The 19,871-nt window shown below is 44.6% G+C and overlaps 1 protein-coding gene across 1 annotated transcript in view; it reads left to right on the forward strand.

Moving 5' to 3' along the window:
- Window positions 1–19,871, forward strand: part of OSR1 (odd-skipped related transcription factor 1) — a 42,738-nt gene that overhangs the window by 8,999 nt on the left and 13,868 nt on the right. The window contains exon 2 of the mRNA XM_068280268.1: window positions 11,219–11,285. The gene's annotated coding sequence lies outside the window, so the exon portion shown is untranslated. The remainder of the gene's footprint in view (window positions 1–11,218; window positions 11,286–19,871) is intronic.

Raw genomic sequence — 19,871 nt, forward strand, 5'->3', positions numbered from 1 at the left:
TGGACTGGTGAGTTTGAAATGGTTGTCAAAACAATCCTTTTGAGACCAAGCCGTGTACGGCCACGTTAAATGGCTCATATGGTGATTTATTAAGTATCTGTATACGCCATAGGTTATCATATGATTCATAACAAAAGCATCATTTCGTTAATTTGCTTAGGAATTTCATTTTACCACTCGTACTCTATGCAGTTAAAACAATAAAAATCAACTCACCAATCTGTCGTTGGCCAGGTGATATTTTCCACTGTTTATGATAACATTTTCAGTCACGTTCATTTCCATACTAGAACAAACTTTATTTATCAACAACAACATGCAGTGATGCAAAGATTTCAGACAGGCTCAGTCGTTGTAAAATAGACATCATATGCTCAGCTCACTCCAATCTGAATAATCACAAATACATTCTGTTTGTAAGAAGTTTTGTTTTGCGTGGCAGTTTAATAAGGAGGTTTTTGGTCTCTTTTAGCCCCTTACACACTCCTGGGAGCTCTGGTTCACCATGAGCTTGCTGATCAATCTGTCAGGCCTGGAACCCACTGAAATCCGCAAACGCAAAACGCAACCGCTAGCGTTTTGTCTGAGCGGTTTGCAAGCGGATTCATGCACGTTTTCGGTCGCGTTTTGCAACAGTGTATTTTTTTGCTCAGCGGTTGTGTAGCGTTTTGCGTTTTGCGTTTTTATCCTGATTGGTCCTGTGAATTATTTTTCATTTTGTTACAGTGTGCTGAACCGCAAAACGCTAGCAAAACCGCTCAGTTTAGCTTTTGCTGAGCGTTTCTGCTAGCGTTTCAATACTTTACATTGAAGCGCTAACGCTTCCAAAATGCTGCAGGTCCTGCGTTTGCGTTTCTGGGAAATGCAAACACTCCTGTGGAAGTTGCCCCATCCATTAACATTAGCCCAGCGTTTTGGCAAACTGCTAGCGTATCGCAGTGCTGCCAAAACGCTGCCAAAAGCGCTCCTCTGGGTTCCAGCCCTAACAGTTGGTCGGTGTAAGGTAGATATGGCTAGAACGTAAATTCTACACAGCCCCACAGTGCTTCTGTTTAATCCAATGCAGAACAAGACCAGCGATTGACCGCCGATTAGTTGACATTTTTGGATTTATCTGACTGCTTTTCATTCGCTCCAATCCTTTAAAGCTACATTAATGTCATTTGTGAGTTATATTTCTCAGTGATCAAGATAATTGAACAGGTCGACTATCAATTTGAGTCATCAATCTGTATGGGGCATTCATAAAACCTCATCTACACGGTACAAATTTCCATCAGATCGGATCTATTAGATAATTTCCAACCGGTCCAATTGGATTGCGTTAGATTTTGCAATAGGGTTGGGTTACTTATCAAAGCAAAATTTATCACAAAATTTATCTGAAACAATTTGGACGTCTACACACAATGCAATTTCTTATGAGATCTATGGTGGTGGCTGGATAGTGTACTGGTTAAGGGCTCTGCCTTTGACATGGGGGACCAGGGTTCAAATCCTGGCTAGGTCAAGTACCTATTCAGTAAGGAGTTCAAGGCAAGACTCCCTAACACTGTAGGGTGGCCTCTTGAGTGCGTCCCAGTGGCTGCAGCTCTTGAGTGCTTTGAGTCCAACAGGAGAAAAGCACTGTACAAATGTTTGGATTATTATTATGTAATAGATCAGTCTGTCTTATGGAAAATTGTACTGTGTAGATGAGGCTTTAGAGGAGATGTGTAGCAATGGATAATAGAAACAAATGTACACACAACCAATTTAGATTGACCCATCACTGGCCTGTTTTACCACCTCCACATAGAATGAGGGCGTACCTACTACACCATCTGTTCATACTATTCAAAATCTGTTGGCCCTCCCTCATACTACATGTATGTGCGTTCCAGGCCTTAACTGCAAACATCGAATAAAGTACAAAAGAATTAACGAGGGACTGGATGGATTGGATACTTAACGCTTTATCTCACTACACTTCAATCCACGCCTGCGTTAAGGACTTAAGGTGCCCATTAACGGTACAATTTTTATATCAGATGCAATCTTTCGATGCAATTTGAACCATCGTAACTAATCGAATGGAAATTATCGATTGTTCCCATTCACGGAACGATTTAAGAAGGTTTTACATTCCGATTCGAACATCAAATCCAACTTTCGGATCAATAATATTTTTGTTTTCTGATCGACCAAAGAATTTTATCATATCGATCTGCGCCACAAATTGTATAGGTTTCTATACAATTCGATCATAAAAGTGTGTCGAAAGATCGAATCTAAAGGAAAAATTGTAACGTCAATAGGCACTTTTACCCCAATCAACTAAAAATTGGCAAACAGATATGCACAGGCAATTGTAGCACGCATGCTGGCATGATGATCCCTCTTTTGATAGATCTTTGTATGGATATTTCTCTTGGAGTGTCTGAGCCGTAGGTTGATTTGTACGAAGGGGAGGGCAGAAAGGCGTCAAGGACCTCCCACTGCGCCTGAGGTTGGGGAAAAACAATAGCACTAAGCTTAAAAACATCCAGCCTGGCCAATTATTCCCCTCAAGAGAGGTCAGACCACAGGGTTAGAGGGAGGTTGTACAGACATCATCGCCAGATCTGAGCTTAAATGTTTATATCATCAGATTGGGTTTTACATATATTAACACGTCAGTTTTAGAGACAGGAGGCCAGGAATCCAGAGCAGAACTTGATCTGTTTTCAACAACACATATTTTTTTCTCTCCAGTAAATGTGAAGTCGATGCAACATTTTTTGCTATGGGCATACGGGCATTAGCTCAATTTTTAAAGAGAACCTGAGGTGTGTTTAATGAATGTTATCTGCATACAGAGGCTGGATCTGCCTATACAGCCCAGCCTCTGTTGCTATCCCAAACCCCACTAAGTTCCCCCTGCACTCTGCAATCCCTCATAAATCACAGCCGTGCTGTGGGGCTGTGTTTACATCTGTAGTGTCAGTCTCAGCTGCTCCCCCGCCTCCTGCATAGCTCCGGTCCCTGCCCCCGTCCCTTCCCTCCAATCAGCAGGGAGGGAAGGGATGCAGGCGGGGACTGGAGTTCTGCAGGAGGCGGGGAGAGCAGCAGACTGACACTATAGAGATAAACACAGCTTGCTCTGACAAGCTGTTTGTCAGCAGCGTGGCTGTGATTTATGAGGAATTGCAGAGTGCAGGGGGACCTTAGGGGGGTTTGGGATAGCAACAGAGGCTGGGCTGTATAGGCAGATCCAGCCTCTATATGCAGATAATATTCTTCAAACCAACCTCGGGTTCTCTTTAAAACTAATTTATGTAGTTATATTGCACTGATCTTTTCTTCAGCACTTTACAAATGATATCGAACAAGGGCCTGATCCAATAAAATGCCTTTTAAGCACCAGCAAGCCAGCACATCATTTTGACAGTATTTTTTTGGTACTTTTTGAATTACAGAGTGTTGAAAAGCAATTTTAAACAGAAGGTGAAAAAATTATCACTTAGGAGAAAACTTTGGAGAAAAAGAGAATTGGATAGCGCCCAATGTCCATTACTAATTGTCCCTCTGCAGAGCTTAATCCGTTCTCGTGGCATAGTGCTGGTAGAGCAACTTACTAACCAGAATGTATTGGGGAGGTAGAAGGAAACTACAGTATGTGTTATGAGAAATCCCAAGTAAACAATGTACAAAGCAGTGTCCTCGCTGGGATTTAAACCTGGGACCTTAAAGGATACCTGAGGCCAAAACTATAATTGTATTTTTACTTAACTGGGGCTTCTTCCAGCCCCTTGAAATCTCTGTGTCCCTTGCCACAGTTATGCAGTCATAGATTGCCACCCGATGTGCCAAATTATCTCTCTCTGATCAGAATCTGGTCAGAGATGAATCTATTCCTACCACAGACAGCACATCAATATTCAATAAATGTCAGCAGGAAATCAACTGAAAATCAATTGAACAACAACCTTGCACTATTCTATAAAATCAATCAAACATTAACCTTGCACTATTCAATGTGAGACAACGATAAGGCCTGTCCATCGACCGCCGCTCCTGCTCTGCCCCCTATCGATGTAAATTGTATGTACTGTCTGTTCAATCGTTCTGAAGGATTTTAAGTCACCATTTTAAAAAAATCAATTGATTAGACATGTTGGGGCAATAGATTTCTGGCAGATCTGATCAGAGTAATAGGATAATCAATTGGGAAAATCAATAAGTGTGTGGCAACCTTTAGCGCGATAGGGCGAGAGTGCTACCCATTCAACCACCCCGCTGTTTGCCCCAGTTTCCCCAGATGAGATTCTGCATGCATTGCAATTTGACGTCAGATTGGCGGTCGAATTGATTATTTCCGACAGGTCTGATCAATCTGACCAACTATCAGGCAGGTTGGAACATGTACAAGTCTTTTAAACAACTTTGTTGTTTTTGAATGCAGACATGTTGTGCAGTTTGTCATTTCGCTTGTGCGCACAGTATTTAATTGAGTTGGTTGTTTAGTTGGTTGGAGTGTGTGTACGTACTTGTCATGTAAACAACTTGTTGTGCGGTTGGTCGTGCATTATGTTGGACATGTGTATGAGCCTTTAGAGCAGGGCAGCGTATGTCAGCTGTAGTGAAAATCCTCCCCTTACGTGATAGATATCTAATATCTCACATGTTAATAGGTACCAGGAAATGTATTACAGACTTATGAAAATCTAGGGATACACCTGCAATAAATAAAACAGATTTTCATCTTCATGCTGGAAAAAAATATTTGCTACACATAATGGGAAATATAACAGGTATAAGATGTATGCTAATTCATGGGAGCTAATATAATCCATAAACATCATTACATTCAACTTCAGATTTTCACTGTGTGTTTATGGAGGCAGTGCCTGCCACGTAACCGGCCGCTACTGCAGTGTCTCCCTACATGCTACCTCTGTATGAAAAACGGACCAAGTACTCCTTACTGGGGTTAACATCGTCATCTCAAGTAACCCCTGGGGCATATGTTTATTAGCAGTGCTCAGTATTTGTGTACAAACATTCCTTTATGCTTTAAATTCACATGCACGCACATACACACACACACACACACACACACACAAACACATGCACACAAACACATGCACACACGCACATGCACACACTCATGCAAAGCACACACACACACACACATACACACACACACACACACACACACACACACCACCCACCCGTACGCGCACACACATGCACACACACACACACACACACACACACACACACACACACACACACACACACACACACACACACCACCCACCCGTACGCGCACACACATGCACACACACACTCACATGCACACGCACACTCACATGCACACACACACGCATGCATATACACACACGCATGCATATACACACACTTATTCAGGCCCGCTTTATATTACATTTTTTTCATGTTAAAATGTAAGCAATGAAATGGAAGCAATGGAAGCAGACATAGGGTTAACATCCTGTGTTTACAAATTAGCTGCTCTGCTGAGATCCAATTACAACTTGTGCTTAGTCACAGATAAGGGGGAATTAGACAGGCTAAACTCTCTAAATACATACATGGTGCATTTCTCTATATTTTTCTTCTGTCCTTATGCTGGATACACACTATGCGTTTCCGCGTGCGACGTGGCCGTCGATACGCGTCGATTCGATTATTTCCGACATGTCCGATTCAAGCTTCGATGGATCATTAGGTCGATTTGCCATACTTTACATGGCATTCGACCTAAAAATCATCGAAATTCGTTCGGAAATGTTCGAAAATTATCGAATCGACGCGTATCGACGGCCGCGTCGCACGCGGAAACGCATAGTGTGTATCCAGCATAAGCAAGAGTTCAGGTCTCTCTGTCTAGCTATTTATCTGCCCTCCTATCTGACTGATCAGGAAGATAAGCAGTGAAACATATTGTTTGCATTACAGCCGCAAGGACAAGAGGGGTTATCTTTACACAAAAAAGGATGGCGAGAAAGCAGCTCATTGGTTTTAACAAAACAGGAAGGTGTGAAATGAGTTCATGTATCTCAAGGCCGGGATTACAAGTAGTTTTCAATAGCAGAAATTCTGTTTTCTATAATCTTCTAAAGCATATTACAAGGGTCATCCAGAAAGTAATGCTAGGTACACACGATTCAATTTCCTGTCCGATCGACTGGTAATCTGACATGGAGTTGCATCATGTGTAAGGCCTGGTGCACACCAAAACCCGCTAGTAGATCCGCAAAATGCTAGCAGATTTTGAAACGCTTTTTCTTATTTTTCTGTAGCGTTTCAGCTAGCGTTTTGCGGTTTTGTGTAGCGGTTTTGGTGTAGTAGATTTCATATATTGTTACAGTAAAGCTGTTACCGAACAGCTTCTGTAACAAAAACGCCGGCAAAACCGCTCTGAACAGGCGTTTTTCAGAGCGGTTTGCGTTTTTCCTATACTTAACATTGAGGCAGAAACGCATCCGCAATCTAAAAAATGCCTCACCCCGGGAGTATGCGTTTCTGCAAAACGCCTCCCGCTCTGGTGTGAACCACCCCATTGAGATACATTGACCAAGCGTATCTGCAGCCGCAAGTGGCTGCAGAAACGCTGAAAAAGCCGCTCGGTGTGCACCAGCCCTTAGTGTCCAAGCTGCTCCTGATCAATAAAGGGATCAATTTTCCAATTCCTGGTCAATTGTATGGAAAATTGAATCATGTGTAACTAACATAACATCCATGCTCTTGTTCGGCTCACAATGCATTCCTTCTGTGTAATTTTAATTTATTAACTAATCTAACTAACCTAATCTAACTTGCATCTGCTTTCAGGGTATACTCTCTTCTCCCTGCACCGCTTGTCACATGCCTGCAGAACACTGGCAACTGTTTGTTCAGCAGCATTAACAGAAGCATTTCTTGTAAAAAGATAGGATACATGCTTAAATAAATAAAATCAAATAAAGAAAACATTTCCTTAATTGATCAGTTGTTACTTTCAAGGTGACCCATGTATAAAGTAAGGAATATACTATTGAGAGGTTAATTGTAGTAGCTGATATAACAAGGGAATACATTAAGGCTGCTTACACACCAAGACGTTACAGGCGCACGTTAGTGCGCCTGTAACGCTCCCCCAACGCACAGCAATGTAACACAAGTGGGCTGTTCACACAGCCCACGTTGCGTTACATGTAACGCTGCACGTTCTCCGCAAAGTGCAGCATGCTACGGCGTTGGAGCGGCTATAGCCGCGTTAGACTGTTTGCACATGCGCAGTGGGGGGCGGAGAGGAGGGGGGGGGGGGGAGAGCCAGCTACAGTAGCCGCGCACATGGCTACTTAATATTCACTGCACCGGCGGGCGCTGATTGGCCGGCGGGACCACATGATGCGGAGTGTCTCGCTCCGCATCACGTGGTCCTGCTGGCCAATCAGCGCCACTCTGGGAGACATTATAGGAATCGAGCCGCCTAACGCGGCTCACTCTACCGTCGGCTCTTGCAGCACCATACGTTGTGTTAGGTGCACGTTATGCGACCTTAAAGGGACTCCGAGCTCAGAAAAAAAAGGAAAGTTGTACTCACCAGGGGCTTTTTCCAGCCCAGTGCTGGTCAGGAGGTCCCACGCCGGCGCCCTGGCTCCTCTCCTTCTCCCCGCTCCGGAATGGCTGGCAGGCCGCAGCCCGGGCGACACTCTCCCGAGTGTCGGGCCGCTTCTTCCGCATATGACGCGGATTACGTCACACGCCGGCCGCCTCGCGTCATCACGGCGGCCGGCGTGAAAGTACTGCGCATGCGCGAACAAAGCGCGCATGCGCAGTACTTTCACGCCGGCCGCCGTGATGACGCGAGGCGGCCGCCGTGTGACGTAATCCGCGTCATATGCGGAAGGAGCAGCCCGACACTCGGGAGAGTGTCGCCCGGGCTGCGGCCTGTCAGCCATTCCGGAGCGGGGTGAAGAAGAGGAGCCAGGACGCCGGCGTGGGACCTCCCGACCAGCACTGGGCTGGAAAAAGCCCCTGGTGAGTACAACTTTCCTTTTTTTTCTGAGCTCGGAGTCCCTTTAACGTGGCACCTAACGCAACGTCTTGGTGTGCAAGAAGCCTAATTGCACTCAGACTGGAATCTCTGTAGAAATTAGTAGAACATTTTTGCAGGTTTGAGCCAGTCTGAGACTATCTTTTTGCATGTGCTCATCTTTTGGCCAGGGTTCTGGCGATATATTCACCAAGCTAATATACATTATGCAAACTGAATCCATTCGGACAATCCCTATTGTACACTTAAAAGTTATAACTTTATTAAATATTTTTTAAAAAGGAAAACAACCACCACCTTAAATGAAATATCGACTGGCAGGAAATACACCCCATTGTCATCCACACTATGTCACTAGACTAATGTGGAGGATGTAGAGGGGAGGTCCTGGTCGATCCCCTGCCATGCCTAAACACAAAAGTAAGGGGGCGGGGGGGGGGTTGTTGCTATTCCCCAGTCCCAAGTAGTTGTGCTGTATGAGAGTCTTGGGGAGGTATATGTATAGCAGGTTTGGCAGAATGTAACAACTACAAGGAGCAACCTCTCTCCAGCTCGCACAAGCAAAAGGCAGGTGTACCACTAAGAAGAAGGTAGCTAGGGTAATATCATTACGTGCTCATATATACAGTGCCAACCACACCCCACTCAACATGTTTCACCCCGAAAGGGCTTCGTCAGGAGTATTTTACCTTAAGTGCAGTGCTATACATACAACATATAACCCGCGCAAATCAATACATAATTTCCCCCAGGCCCCAGCAAAATTATCCCAAGTCAGAGCTGAACAGCTGTAATAATGACCAATAGCAAACGTGAATTCCTTGCTGGTTAGATAGTTTTCCTTTGTAGACAGTGGTTACAGATGAATGTGATATCTGTATATGTGTAGCCAGGCCCGTATTTGCATCACAGGAGCCTATAGGCACAGATGTCCTGGCACCTTAGATTTTGCCCTACATGAACCTACAACTACCCACTGAACTGGACTGCAAGTGTGCTGGCTGGACCCGCTGTCACTTCTCCCTTACTTCCCTTGCCAGTCATAGATAGCTACAGGTGCCCCTTAGTATACTATTAGATAGCCAGAGGTACCCTCAGAATTAAGTAGCTAGAGGTACCTCCAACTGAAGGGAGATCTGGACAGTGTAATTCCGAGAGCTGGGTGAGGAATCTTTCATTTACACTCTGCTCAAGACTCTGCATAGGGAAAGAGGAAGGGAGGCACTTGAGGAGAGGAGTAAGCCGCCTTTCCATCATCAGGCGCCTGTAGGCATGTGCCTTCAGTGCCTTATGGTAAATCCAGCCCTGTGTGTAGCTATAAATGAATGGAAAAGATATCTAAACCCATGCTTCTCGACAATAATATCACAAGTACGTAAACCTCCCCTCCCCCACACCTCCAACCCCATCCAACTAAAATCAGCAACAGCAGGGGTACACGCGCCACATGTTGGATCTAAGAGATATTGGCTACTGTTCTCATCACACATAACTGGAACAAAAACACTGATGACCCCAGAATTTGTGTGAGTCACTGAAAATGATTGCAAAATAGGCCACAGTTACTATTAATACATGACAATGTGAAAACATTGCCAGTGATTTATGAAGAGGCAGAAGAGCGGTTATGTGCATTGCAATGAAATATGTCTGTGCTGACTTCTCACACAGCCAATCATGTACTGATATCAGCGTGAAAATTACCAATGATTTATTGTTGTACACAAAAGAAGTTTGTGGCTGGGAACACACTAGGCAGTGCGTGAAAGGCTGCGTTTTTCTGAATATGCGTTTGTGCGTTTTTCTATCATAATGAAGTGCGTTTTGAGGGCGTTTGCGTTTCCCTCTTGCGTTTTGCTTGCGTTTTACTGCATTTGCATTTGACACATATGACTCGCAAGTTTTGTAAGAGTAAAAAATGATGATATAATGAATTGGTTGTGTAGTACGCATACTTACTAGAAGATTAGTAGCAAAGAAAATATTCTCATATATTTATTTTCAGTTATATAGTGTTTTTATAACATTGCATCATTCTCTAATGTTTGCAGTTTACACACTACTCAGCATCAGGGATAGCCTTGCTTGGGAGAACTCATGGAGAGGCATGTGATCAGTTTGATCAGCTGATAGAGTTGTAAGGTTCTGATTTGCTAAACCAGGAAGTAATCACAGCAAATCAGGACCTTACAAATCTATCAGCTGATCAAACTGATCACATGCTTCTCCATGAGTTCTCCTAATCAGGGCCATCCCTACTCAGCATTCTAAATGTTTTTACAGAGCAGTCTTGTGAACTATTGGCCTGTCCTCTGGCGAGAAAAAGAAGATACAATGACTGACAGTTGAGATAACAAGCTTCAGAAGACAGAGCTCTCTGCGACTTTGAAAGTCGTGGAGCACAGTGTCTTTTTTTGCATAGATAACAACTGGAGTTTCTTAACTCTTCCTGTACTAGAAACAATATTAGACTCATATTTCTGCTGCCAATGTTTTACTTCTTAGCTGTAGAAAACATACAAATCATTATATCATAATTTTTGTTTCGCTTCAGTGTCTCTTTAAAGAAGAACTGTTGCGAAAATCTTAAAATGTAAAATACATACAAATAAGAAGTTAATTTCTTCCAGAGTAAAATGAGCCATAAATTACTTTTCTCCTATGTTGCTGTCACTTATAGTAAGTATTAGAAATCTGACATTACCGACAGATTTTGGGCTAGTCCATCTCTCCATAGGGGATTCTCAACATGGCCTTTATTGTTTATAAAGACATTCCCTGAAAAAGATTTATACAAAGATGCCGGCCAGCTTCCCTGCTTACTGCACACTTTTTTGGCAGTTGGACAGAGCAACTGCCATTCACTAAGTGCTTTTAAAAAATAAAGAAACCCCTGAGAACCCCCCCATGAGAAGATGGGCTAGTCCAAAATCTGTCGGTAATGTCAGATTTCTACTACTTACTGTAAGTGACAGCAACATAGGAAAAAAGTAATGTATGGCTCATTTTACTCTGGAAGAAATGTACTTTTTATCTGTATATGTTTACATGTATTTAACATTTTAAGATTTTCGTGACACAGGTCCTTTAAATAGAATTACATTTTTGCATAGAATTTTCTTATTACGTCTATCCTTGAGCATGCCCAGTTGGCCCTGACATAAACCCGTGTTTTCTATATTTTCCTGTTCCTAGGTAGACCGAGGCGGCAGAGGCGAGCTTGGCGGTTCTTATTACCCTCTCCGATTTTCCCCAGTGTCTGGTAAGGTTCCTTCTGGTCCTTTAGCTTTACATGTCACTACAAGAATGGGGTTCAGTGGAGACGGCCAATGAAATGCTATTTTTTTTCCATTTGCATGCAAATTTAATACAATTGATATGCCATTTGGAACTGAGCCACTTTCTGCAAAATTAGATGGCCCCAGTTTAAAACTGTATACAATTTGCCTTAAATTATCATTGAATTTGCATTAACTCAGAATTATTACCATCTTGTTGGCCATTCACTAGTGAACGCGGTACATCAGAAATGTGGAAGTACACTCACTGGCTTAGACTGGGGCTGCATGCCTCACTGTGTGCAAAGGCCCCTTAACCTCCCTGGCGGTACGCAGTTTCAGATGCTGCGTCCGCGGGAGGATTTTTTAAAAATAAAATTTGATTTAAATGTTTAAGCTAGCACTTCGCTAGCTAAATATGCCCCCCAAGTGCCTACGGCACCCCTCTGATTCCCCCGATCGCTGACGGTAAGATTTACCCGTCCGCGATCCCGCAAGAGCCGCAGCTTCACTGTTTAGCTGCAGTCGTCGCTATGGCGACGATCGGACATGACGTCATGGACGTCATGACGTCATGCGCAGTCCCGATCCTCCCCATAGCGAAGCCTGGAGCTGATCGGGAGGCTGCGCCATCGCGGGATCCCTGGGGGGGTACGTATACCGGAGGTGATCGGGGGATCCGAATTGTTTATCCAACCTCAGTATCCGGCCGGATTCGGATATCCGGATAGAAAACCAGAAGGATTTGAGATGGGAAATCCGAGTTTGCTCAGATAGTCTATTCGGATTTTAAAAAATATCCGAATTGCTAATCAAAGTTCGGATTAGCTGGGTAGTTCGGATATCCGAAATCTTGCTGAGCACCACTGTATGTAGCTACAGGTGCCCCTTAATGTTAGATAGCCAGAGATACCCTCAGTATTAAGTAGCTAGTGGTGCCCCTAACTGAAGGGAGATCTGGTTAGTGGAATGCAGAGACCGGGGTGAGGAATCTCTAATTTGCGCTCTGCTCAGGACACTGTATAGGGAAGGAGACACTTGGGGAGGGAAGTGAGCCGCCTCTCCATCATCAGGCGCCTGTAGGCACGTGCCTACAGCGCCTTATGGTAAATCCAGCCGTGGCTAGCGTAATATTTAAGTATATGGCAGTGATCTCAGTGCCCCGATCGCCAGCGACTCACGATTAATGGATGATCGCTAAACGCGCTACATGCAGCATTATCTTGCGATTTTAGAGCAATCGCGATTACAATGCTAAAAAAGCGCTAATCGCAATCGCTCAGAAATCTCAAGAGTGTAGAGTGATTATGTTAAGTGCTGTAAAATCTCCAGCGCAAAACGATAGCACGAATCGCTAGCGTTTTGCGTTTGCAAGTGAGAACGGGCCCTTATACATTACTGGTGGTTCTGGGTCACCATGCGCTATATCTGGGTATTCTCTCACGCAGCGCTGTGACCTAGAGGCTACGGAAGAATAAATCGGGGTCAGGCAGAGAGAGAGAGAACACTCATACGGCACTCGTTGCTTTGAAGTTTGGGGAATTGATGAAAAACATTTGTAATAACAGCAGGCTGCTAGATCCCATTCTGGCCACATGGAAAGATGGAATTTATATCAGAGCAAAGTTCTTGGTGCAGGTGGCTACACCGTATAAACACCAACTCCCTAAACATTCAACAAGACTTTGCGGTCAGATACGACTCCGGGGAAAGCTGAAAACGTTTGCCACCTAACAGACGATCATTTTTAATAAATTCAAACCAGTTGTGTTTCAACTCCTGGGTTCTCCAAATCAGGCCCCTAGCAGTGTGCCAAAATAAACCCTCCCCCAGACCACCTCTTACAGGTGCGCCCAGCTCCGCTCCTATGTTTGTGTAACAGTGGGCTGCAGGAGCAGATTCTGCAGAGTCAGAAAGGAAAAACATTGAGAAGTCTTTGATACGTTACACGAGACAAGTGCCTGACTCAGCTGTAGCTCTGCTGCTCAGAGGCCGAGTCAACCCAAAACCGACTAAGGCAAATTCTGACAGCAGTGTCAATCATAAGTATTCATTCTAGAAATTAACTTTTCAGGTTGAAAAATCCTTTGCGTAGTGGTGCTTGCTGCAGCTGTGCACCTCTCCATATAGGCTTAAACTTGGACTAAACTCAGAACTTCCTCTCTGCTCATAATAGATTAGCCACAGCATGATAACCTTTATGAAAAAAGAAATTTTCATTACAATTTATGGGAATCCTAAATAAAATCAAGTTTACTTGGGTTCACTGCTGCATAAAGCACTGAAAGAGTTAAGCCCCAGTGTTTACTGTATAGAAGGAGCTGCCTTGGCAGAGCTCTCCTGCAGTCTGTTCCAGTTACCATGGCCAAATTTTAGGCAAGGCCGCAAAGGCCATGGCCTAGGGCACCAGGAAATAGCAATTAGCCTGCTGAACATTCATCCTTCTTCACTAAGGCCCAGTGCACACCAAAACCGCTAGCAGATCCTCAAAACACTAGAGGTTTTTGGAGCAGATTTCAGAGCGATTCTAGGCATGTTTAGAGGCGTTTTCTAAACATGCCTAGCGTTTTTGGGAGCGTTTTGTGTAGCAAATTACAAATATTGTTACAGTAAAAGCTGTTACTGAACAGCTAATGTAACAAAAACGCCAGGAAAACCGCTCTGATCTAGCGTTTTCCAGAGCGGTTTGAGCTTTTCCTATACTTTACATTGAGGCAGAAACCGCAAAAGTGCTGCAGGACCCACGTTTGCGGTTTGCTAAAAAACGCAAACCGCCGTTGTGCATCAGCCCATTGAAATACATTAGCCAAGCGTTTTGCACCAGGCCAGAGTTTGCGCAAAGCAGTTGGCGGCTACCAACAATGGGATCTGGCACTCAGGGGATGAAGGGGCAACAAATGGACACTTGCAGTGATCTCTGAGCTGGCTGTAACTCACCAAATGTGCCACCACTTGCCAAGGAGCTTACAATCTAATCCCTGCTATCATGTCACTAACTGTCCTCAGAGGAGCCTACAATCTAATCTATGCCATATTGAGGGGGGGGGGGGGGGGGAAAGGAAGGAGTGTAGGAAGCTGTCGGTCCGGGGGCAGCTGGTGACAGTGGGCCCTGGGTGGTAAAAAGTACAAATCCGACCCTGCTTATTACACACTTTGATCTTGCTAAAAAAAAAAAAACCCACAGAACACAGAGAAGCGATATCAACTATATGTGGAATAAATACTTTACATTGTGCACTGTGCAAAAGTTTGGGTCTGCTTTAAGTCCTCTAGAGTCTGCTATTTCCTGTTATTTAGGGTGACCAGAAGGGGTCAGCTAAAAAGGAGGACAGAGACCGTCAGAAAGGAGAACAAATACTGTATGACCAAATAACTCCAACTCCACGGTTGCCATCAGAGCAGGACCATTCACCAGGCAACCTAGGCAAGTGCCAGGGGTCTAAAGAGTGTCAAGAGGCACACCTGCTTCCTTCTTTGACCTCTCTCCACTTCAGCTTACCAAAGGTACCACAAAGGGGTGGCAAATCTAACCAACTTGCCTAGGGTCCCATTACATCTTAATCCATCTCTGGTTAGTACCAATGCCATACGTGACAGTTTCTTTTTGTCCTGCCTCAAAACATGGACATTTTGGGCCATATCCTATTCAAGGTGATAAGTAGCTTGCAGATGCGAGCTACTTATCACCTTGCCATCACGCGAGGATTACCGGCAAATCCTATTGCCCATATCCTTCGCGCGATGGCCAATCGTTAGGCGATGCCCCCATCGCCTAAGTTAAGAACTCGCCAGTGCTTAGCGCTGGCGAGTTCAGCAATAGAATATGGCCCTTTGTCTTGTGACAATCAGAAAACTTGCAACTTCTGTTTTAGACATTTCTGTTTCTTTTTCATTTGACATTTTACAAAAAGTATTGGTTAGTTGCTCTGTCGGATGGAACTAGAATATAAACAGTGTTGCCACGCTCCCACTTCTTAAAGTCAATGTTACCCGACCTATAAAAACAAAAGTCAGACACTCACCTAAGGAGAGGGAAGGCTCTTAGTACTAATGAGACTTCCCCCTCCTCTCCCGGTCCCACTCAGGGTCCCCCGTAGCAGTATTCAACCAGTTTGGTCAAATATTGCCACTTCCGCCGCCGAAGGGAGGTTTCGGAAGTCTTCAGGAGCACTTGGGCTCCCGAAGACGGGCCGCTCCATACTGCGCATGCGCGAGCGCCCTCTATGATGCACTCGCGCATGCGCAGTATGGAGCCGTCTGTCGTCGGGAGGACTCGGCTCCCAAAGACTTCCGAAGTCCCCCGCAGCGGGGGATTTTAACGGAGGATCCACCGGGCACTGGGCGAGGAGAGAGAAGTCTCATTAGAACTCAGAGCCTTCCCTCTCCTTAGGTGAGTATCTGACTTTTGTTTTTATATGTCGGGTAACACTGGCTTTAAGGTTATTAATAATGATAACCTGGTAACGGAAGCCGAAGTCTGCTCAATCTCAGTATATCTCATATGTATCTCATAACTCATATGTATATCACATATGTAATAAAGTAAAATGCAGTCAACTCTGTTTCTGATTCTGTGAAAGGAGGACATTTTAATGAACTTTTGGAATGCCTGGAGGACAGAGGAAACCATGCTAAAAAAGAGGACACTTTTGGAGGATGGTCACCCTACTGTTATTGAGATTTCCTGAGATTTGTTCTTAAAGTGTACCAGAGTTTGTGAGTTCCTCGCCGTCCTCCCGCAGTCTGCCGTTCAGCTGCGATCAGCCCCGGTAACAGGCTCAGTCACGTCAGTCGTGGCCTTCTGTGCATGTGCGGACCTCCCGCTCATTCAACAGACTTCCAAAGTTTGCATTTTGTTTGCATTTTGCACATACAAATCGCAAGTGCGTTTTGTATGCGTTTCTGATATGCGTTTTATGCAAATTCTTTGGAATGTGGCCAGTTTAAAAACACATTTTCGATGTCCTCTCTGGCTCATCACTAGGAAGTCAACAGGAAGTGGAAATACATCATCAAACTTGTTTTTTTATACAAAAATGCATTAAAAAAATGCAATAAAACGCTATACCTCTGCTTCACCATTGGCACACATTAGGTGCGTTTTGGATGCGTTTTGGACAGGGGCGTAACAATAAGGAGTGCAGAGGTAGCAACCGCATCGGGGCCCTTGGGCCAGAGGGGCCACGAAGTGCCCTCCCTCAACTACAGTATTAGCTCTCTATTCGTCCTGTGCTGATAATAATCACTTCTATAGATACTTTGAATAGTGGTAATCATTAGCAAGCTGCTCCCCATCCCCTTCTTGCACCTCTGAAACTGTAGTTGCCTTTGGCAGGTTTTGGTGCGCCGTATCTGGCTGGATAGTGTAATGGTTAAGAGCTCTGCCTCTGACACAGGAGACCAGGGTTCGAATCGCGGCTCTGCCTGTTCAGTAAGCCAGCACCTATTCAGTAGGAGACCTTGGGGAAGTCTCCCTAACACTGCTACTGACTATAGAGCGCGTCCTCGTGGCTGCAGCTCTGGCGCTTTGAGTCCGCCAGGAGAAAAGTGTGATATAAATGTTGTTTGTCTTGTATCAATTGCTATGTATAGAGTGCTGGGGGAGGCCCCATTGTAAAACTTGCATTGGGGGCCTTAGCTCCTTAGATACGCCACTGGTTTTGGAAAAATATGCAGCAAGTTCTGCGTTTCAAAAAAGCACATTGCAGAATGCAAACACATGCGTTTTTGCATGCGGTCCATTGACTTACATTATGTGCAGTAACGCTAGCGTTTTACGCAATGCTAGCATTTCTGCCTAGTGTGTTCCTACCCTGAATCTCCAACAATAGCAGAAAATGACTTGGTATCAGGCACTCAGGACATTGGACTTTGCCAGGATGTTTCCGCTAATTGTTCAGAAAGGATCTACCTACATTACTCAGCCCACTGATAATCGGCAGGCGTATGTAGTTTTTAATTGGTGAACGGCTGCGCTTCCAAGAATGATATTCCTTTTGACACATTCCTTTAAAATCTGACTATTCTTGGGCAGCTAGTCAAGTTTTTGCAGTAGTTACATGAAATCCTAATTATGACAAGAAACATATGAATGAAAAGCAGAATTATGATGTGGCACAACTTATTCTGTGCGGCCTGCCAGTCTCTGGCTGTCCACATGGCCTGGAAGGGAAAGTGGTAGCGCCACAGATCTGCTTCTGTTTCTAAATTCAGCACTTGCCAATATTTGTCCGTAGGGTCCACAAATCAAACTGCTCTTTGCAGTCATATATACTTCTTTTGACACTGTCAACCTCTAAACTGACAGCAAAGCAAACTGCGGAGCCAGCCAGCCAATGGAAACTGAATTAGGGAAAGCAAATAGCACAATGGTCCTAATTTACTGTGTCAGATACTCGGAAAGCGGGAGTGATGATGCAAACTTGGGCTATATTTAATGAAAATTGCCACCAAGAATTGAACTTTATCCCAATCAGTGGCTGATACACCCTTTCCCATGAGAAATCTATTCCTTTTCTCAAACAGATCAGGGGCCTCTGTATGGCTGATTTTGTGGTGAAACCCCTCCTACAGTGTGATGTCAGCACTGAGGTCCTGACATCACACTGTGGGAGCCTTGTTGCATTGTGGGAAATAACAGCTGTTTACAACTGCCAAAAAAGCAAGCAGCATCTCCTTCCAGTGACATCACCTGCCAGCAGTAAAGATGCCACCATGTGATAAATGTCAGAATGTAAATCAGGGAGAGAAAAATTTTTACAGTGAGCAAACACTAACTAAATCATTTATACATAATTATTGTAAAAATTAAGCACTTTTTTATTAAATTATTTTCACTGTGCCTCTTTAATGTGAACCCAAGGTGAAAAAGTACTTACCTAACAAGAGGGAAGCGCCTGGCTCATATAGAGGCTTCCCGTGTCCTCCTCGCCCTACCGTTGCTTGCCAGGACACTCCAGAAGATCGGGGGCCAAGCTAAGATCGGGATAGTGTGGCCAAGCTGCACCCACACTAGCATGCAGAGATGGATTAAGATGTTTTGGGGCCCTAGGCAAGGTAGTAGATTTGAGGACATCTTGTGGTCTTTTTGGTAAGCTGAATTGAGAGAGGTCAGTGAAGGTGGCTGGTGGGCCCCTTGACCCCCACTAGGCCCTAGGCACCTGCTTAGGTTGCCCGGTGGATGATCCTGCTCTGCTAGGATGGCCACGGCTGCGCACTGGTTCAGAGCTTACTGTGCAGTAGCAGCCATGCTCACGCAGGGGTAGTACGGCCTCGGTCACGCTTGAAGAGGTGTGCAGTCCCGATCAGATTTCTGACAAGCCATTGTCAGAAATCTTTGGGGTCCGCGAGTGGCACTGGGGGCACAAAAGATCCCATGGGATGCCTTTACAGGGTCCAGAGGCTTCCCTCTTCTTATTTAAAGAGAGTCTGAAGCGTAAAAAAATGGCACTTTTTACACTGAACTTCCTCTTCAGCATTAATGCCAGAGCTGAAACACTGCATCCCCGCGGCACAGCAAGGATTTTACTGACCCAAAATCCCAGGGCAAAAATCCACGACCTTCCAGGTTTGTGCTGTAGCTCTTTCCATTCTCCACAGATCTCCGCCTCTCCCCGCCCAAAGCTCTGCCTCTACTCAGGAGCCCCAAATCTTGCCCTGGGGCTTTCGGGATGATTAAGACCTTGTTGTGCTGCAGGAATGTGGTGTTTCAGCTATGGCATTATTGCTGAAGAGGACTGCAAGGTAGAAAGAGCTATTTTTTTACGCTTCAGACTCTCTTTAAGCATTTCCTGTTTGACCTGAGCTTTTGCTCAGGTAAACTTTAAATTAGGAGGTGAGCATTAGAAACTATTGCTGAAGTCATGTTGGACCATTAGTAAAAATTCAGTTCAGAATGTCCTAGAGCTACATAAAAAGACACATGAAGTGAGAGGGGTATGGGGGCTGCCATTTTTATTTTCTTTTAAACAATACCAGTAGCCTGCCAGCCCTGCTGAACAAGCATCCAGTCAGACTTCAGTCAGAGCACTGGATCTTCATGCTTGTTCAGGGTCTATGGCTAAAATTATTAGAAACAGAGGTGGGGGTTGCCAGTGCCACCTAATAGTGGGACATGATAACACAGGCCAGGTTTTCTGGATATCTCAAAGCATAACTCTACTCAGACACATAATCGGTTTGTCCCCTTAAGTAAAAAAAAATAAAAAAAATCCTCCTACACAGACTTGAATCTTCTGCAACTTGGTTCCATGCTAGTCCATAGAGGTAAATAACAGTAATAACATCTCCTGTGCACAAAGAAGCTAGAAGGTAGACAAGAAGGTGGAGTTCATAATAGTAGGGTGTGGGGCACTGGCCGGCTATGGCTGTGGTGTTTGAAGTCCCACTCTAACTAGCAGAAACCCCACCTCCAGTTTTCCTGCTAGCTGCTTTGTGTAGACAGGAAATGGGTGTTAGCTTCTTTAGGTAGACAGGAAATGGCTACACTGAGATTTTACAACTACCAGTGTGGACTGGAAGGGGGGACTCTGACACATTGGTCTGGTCTCTTTATCACAGTAAATGTGCCA

The sequence above is a fragment of the Hyperolius riggenbachi genome, chromosome 4 (genome assembly GCF_040937935.1).
Source record: "Hyperolius riggenbachi isolate aHypRig1 chromosome 4, aHypRig1.pri, whole genome shotgun sequence".
Classification (NCBI taxonomy): domain Eukaryota; kingdom Metazoa; phylum Chordata; class Amphibia; order Anura; family Hyperoliidae; genus Hyperolius; species Hyperolius riggenbachi.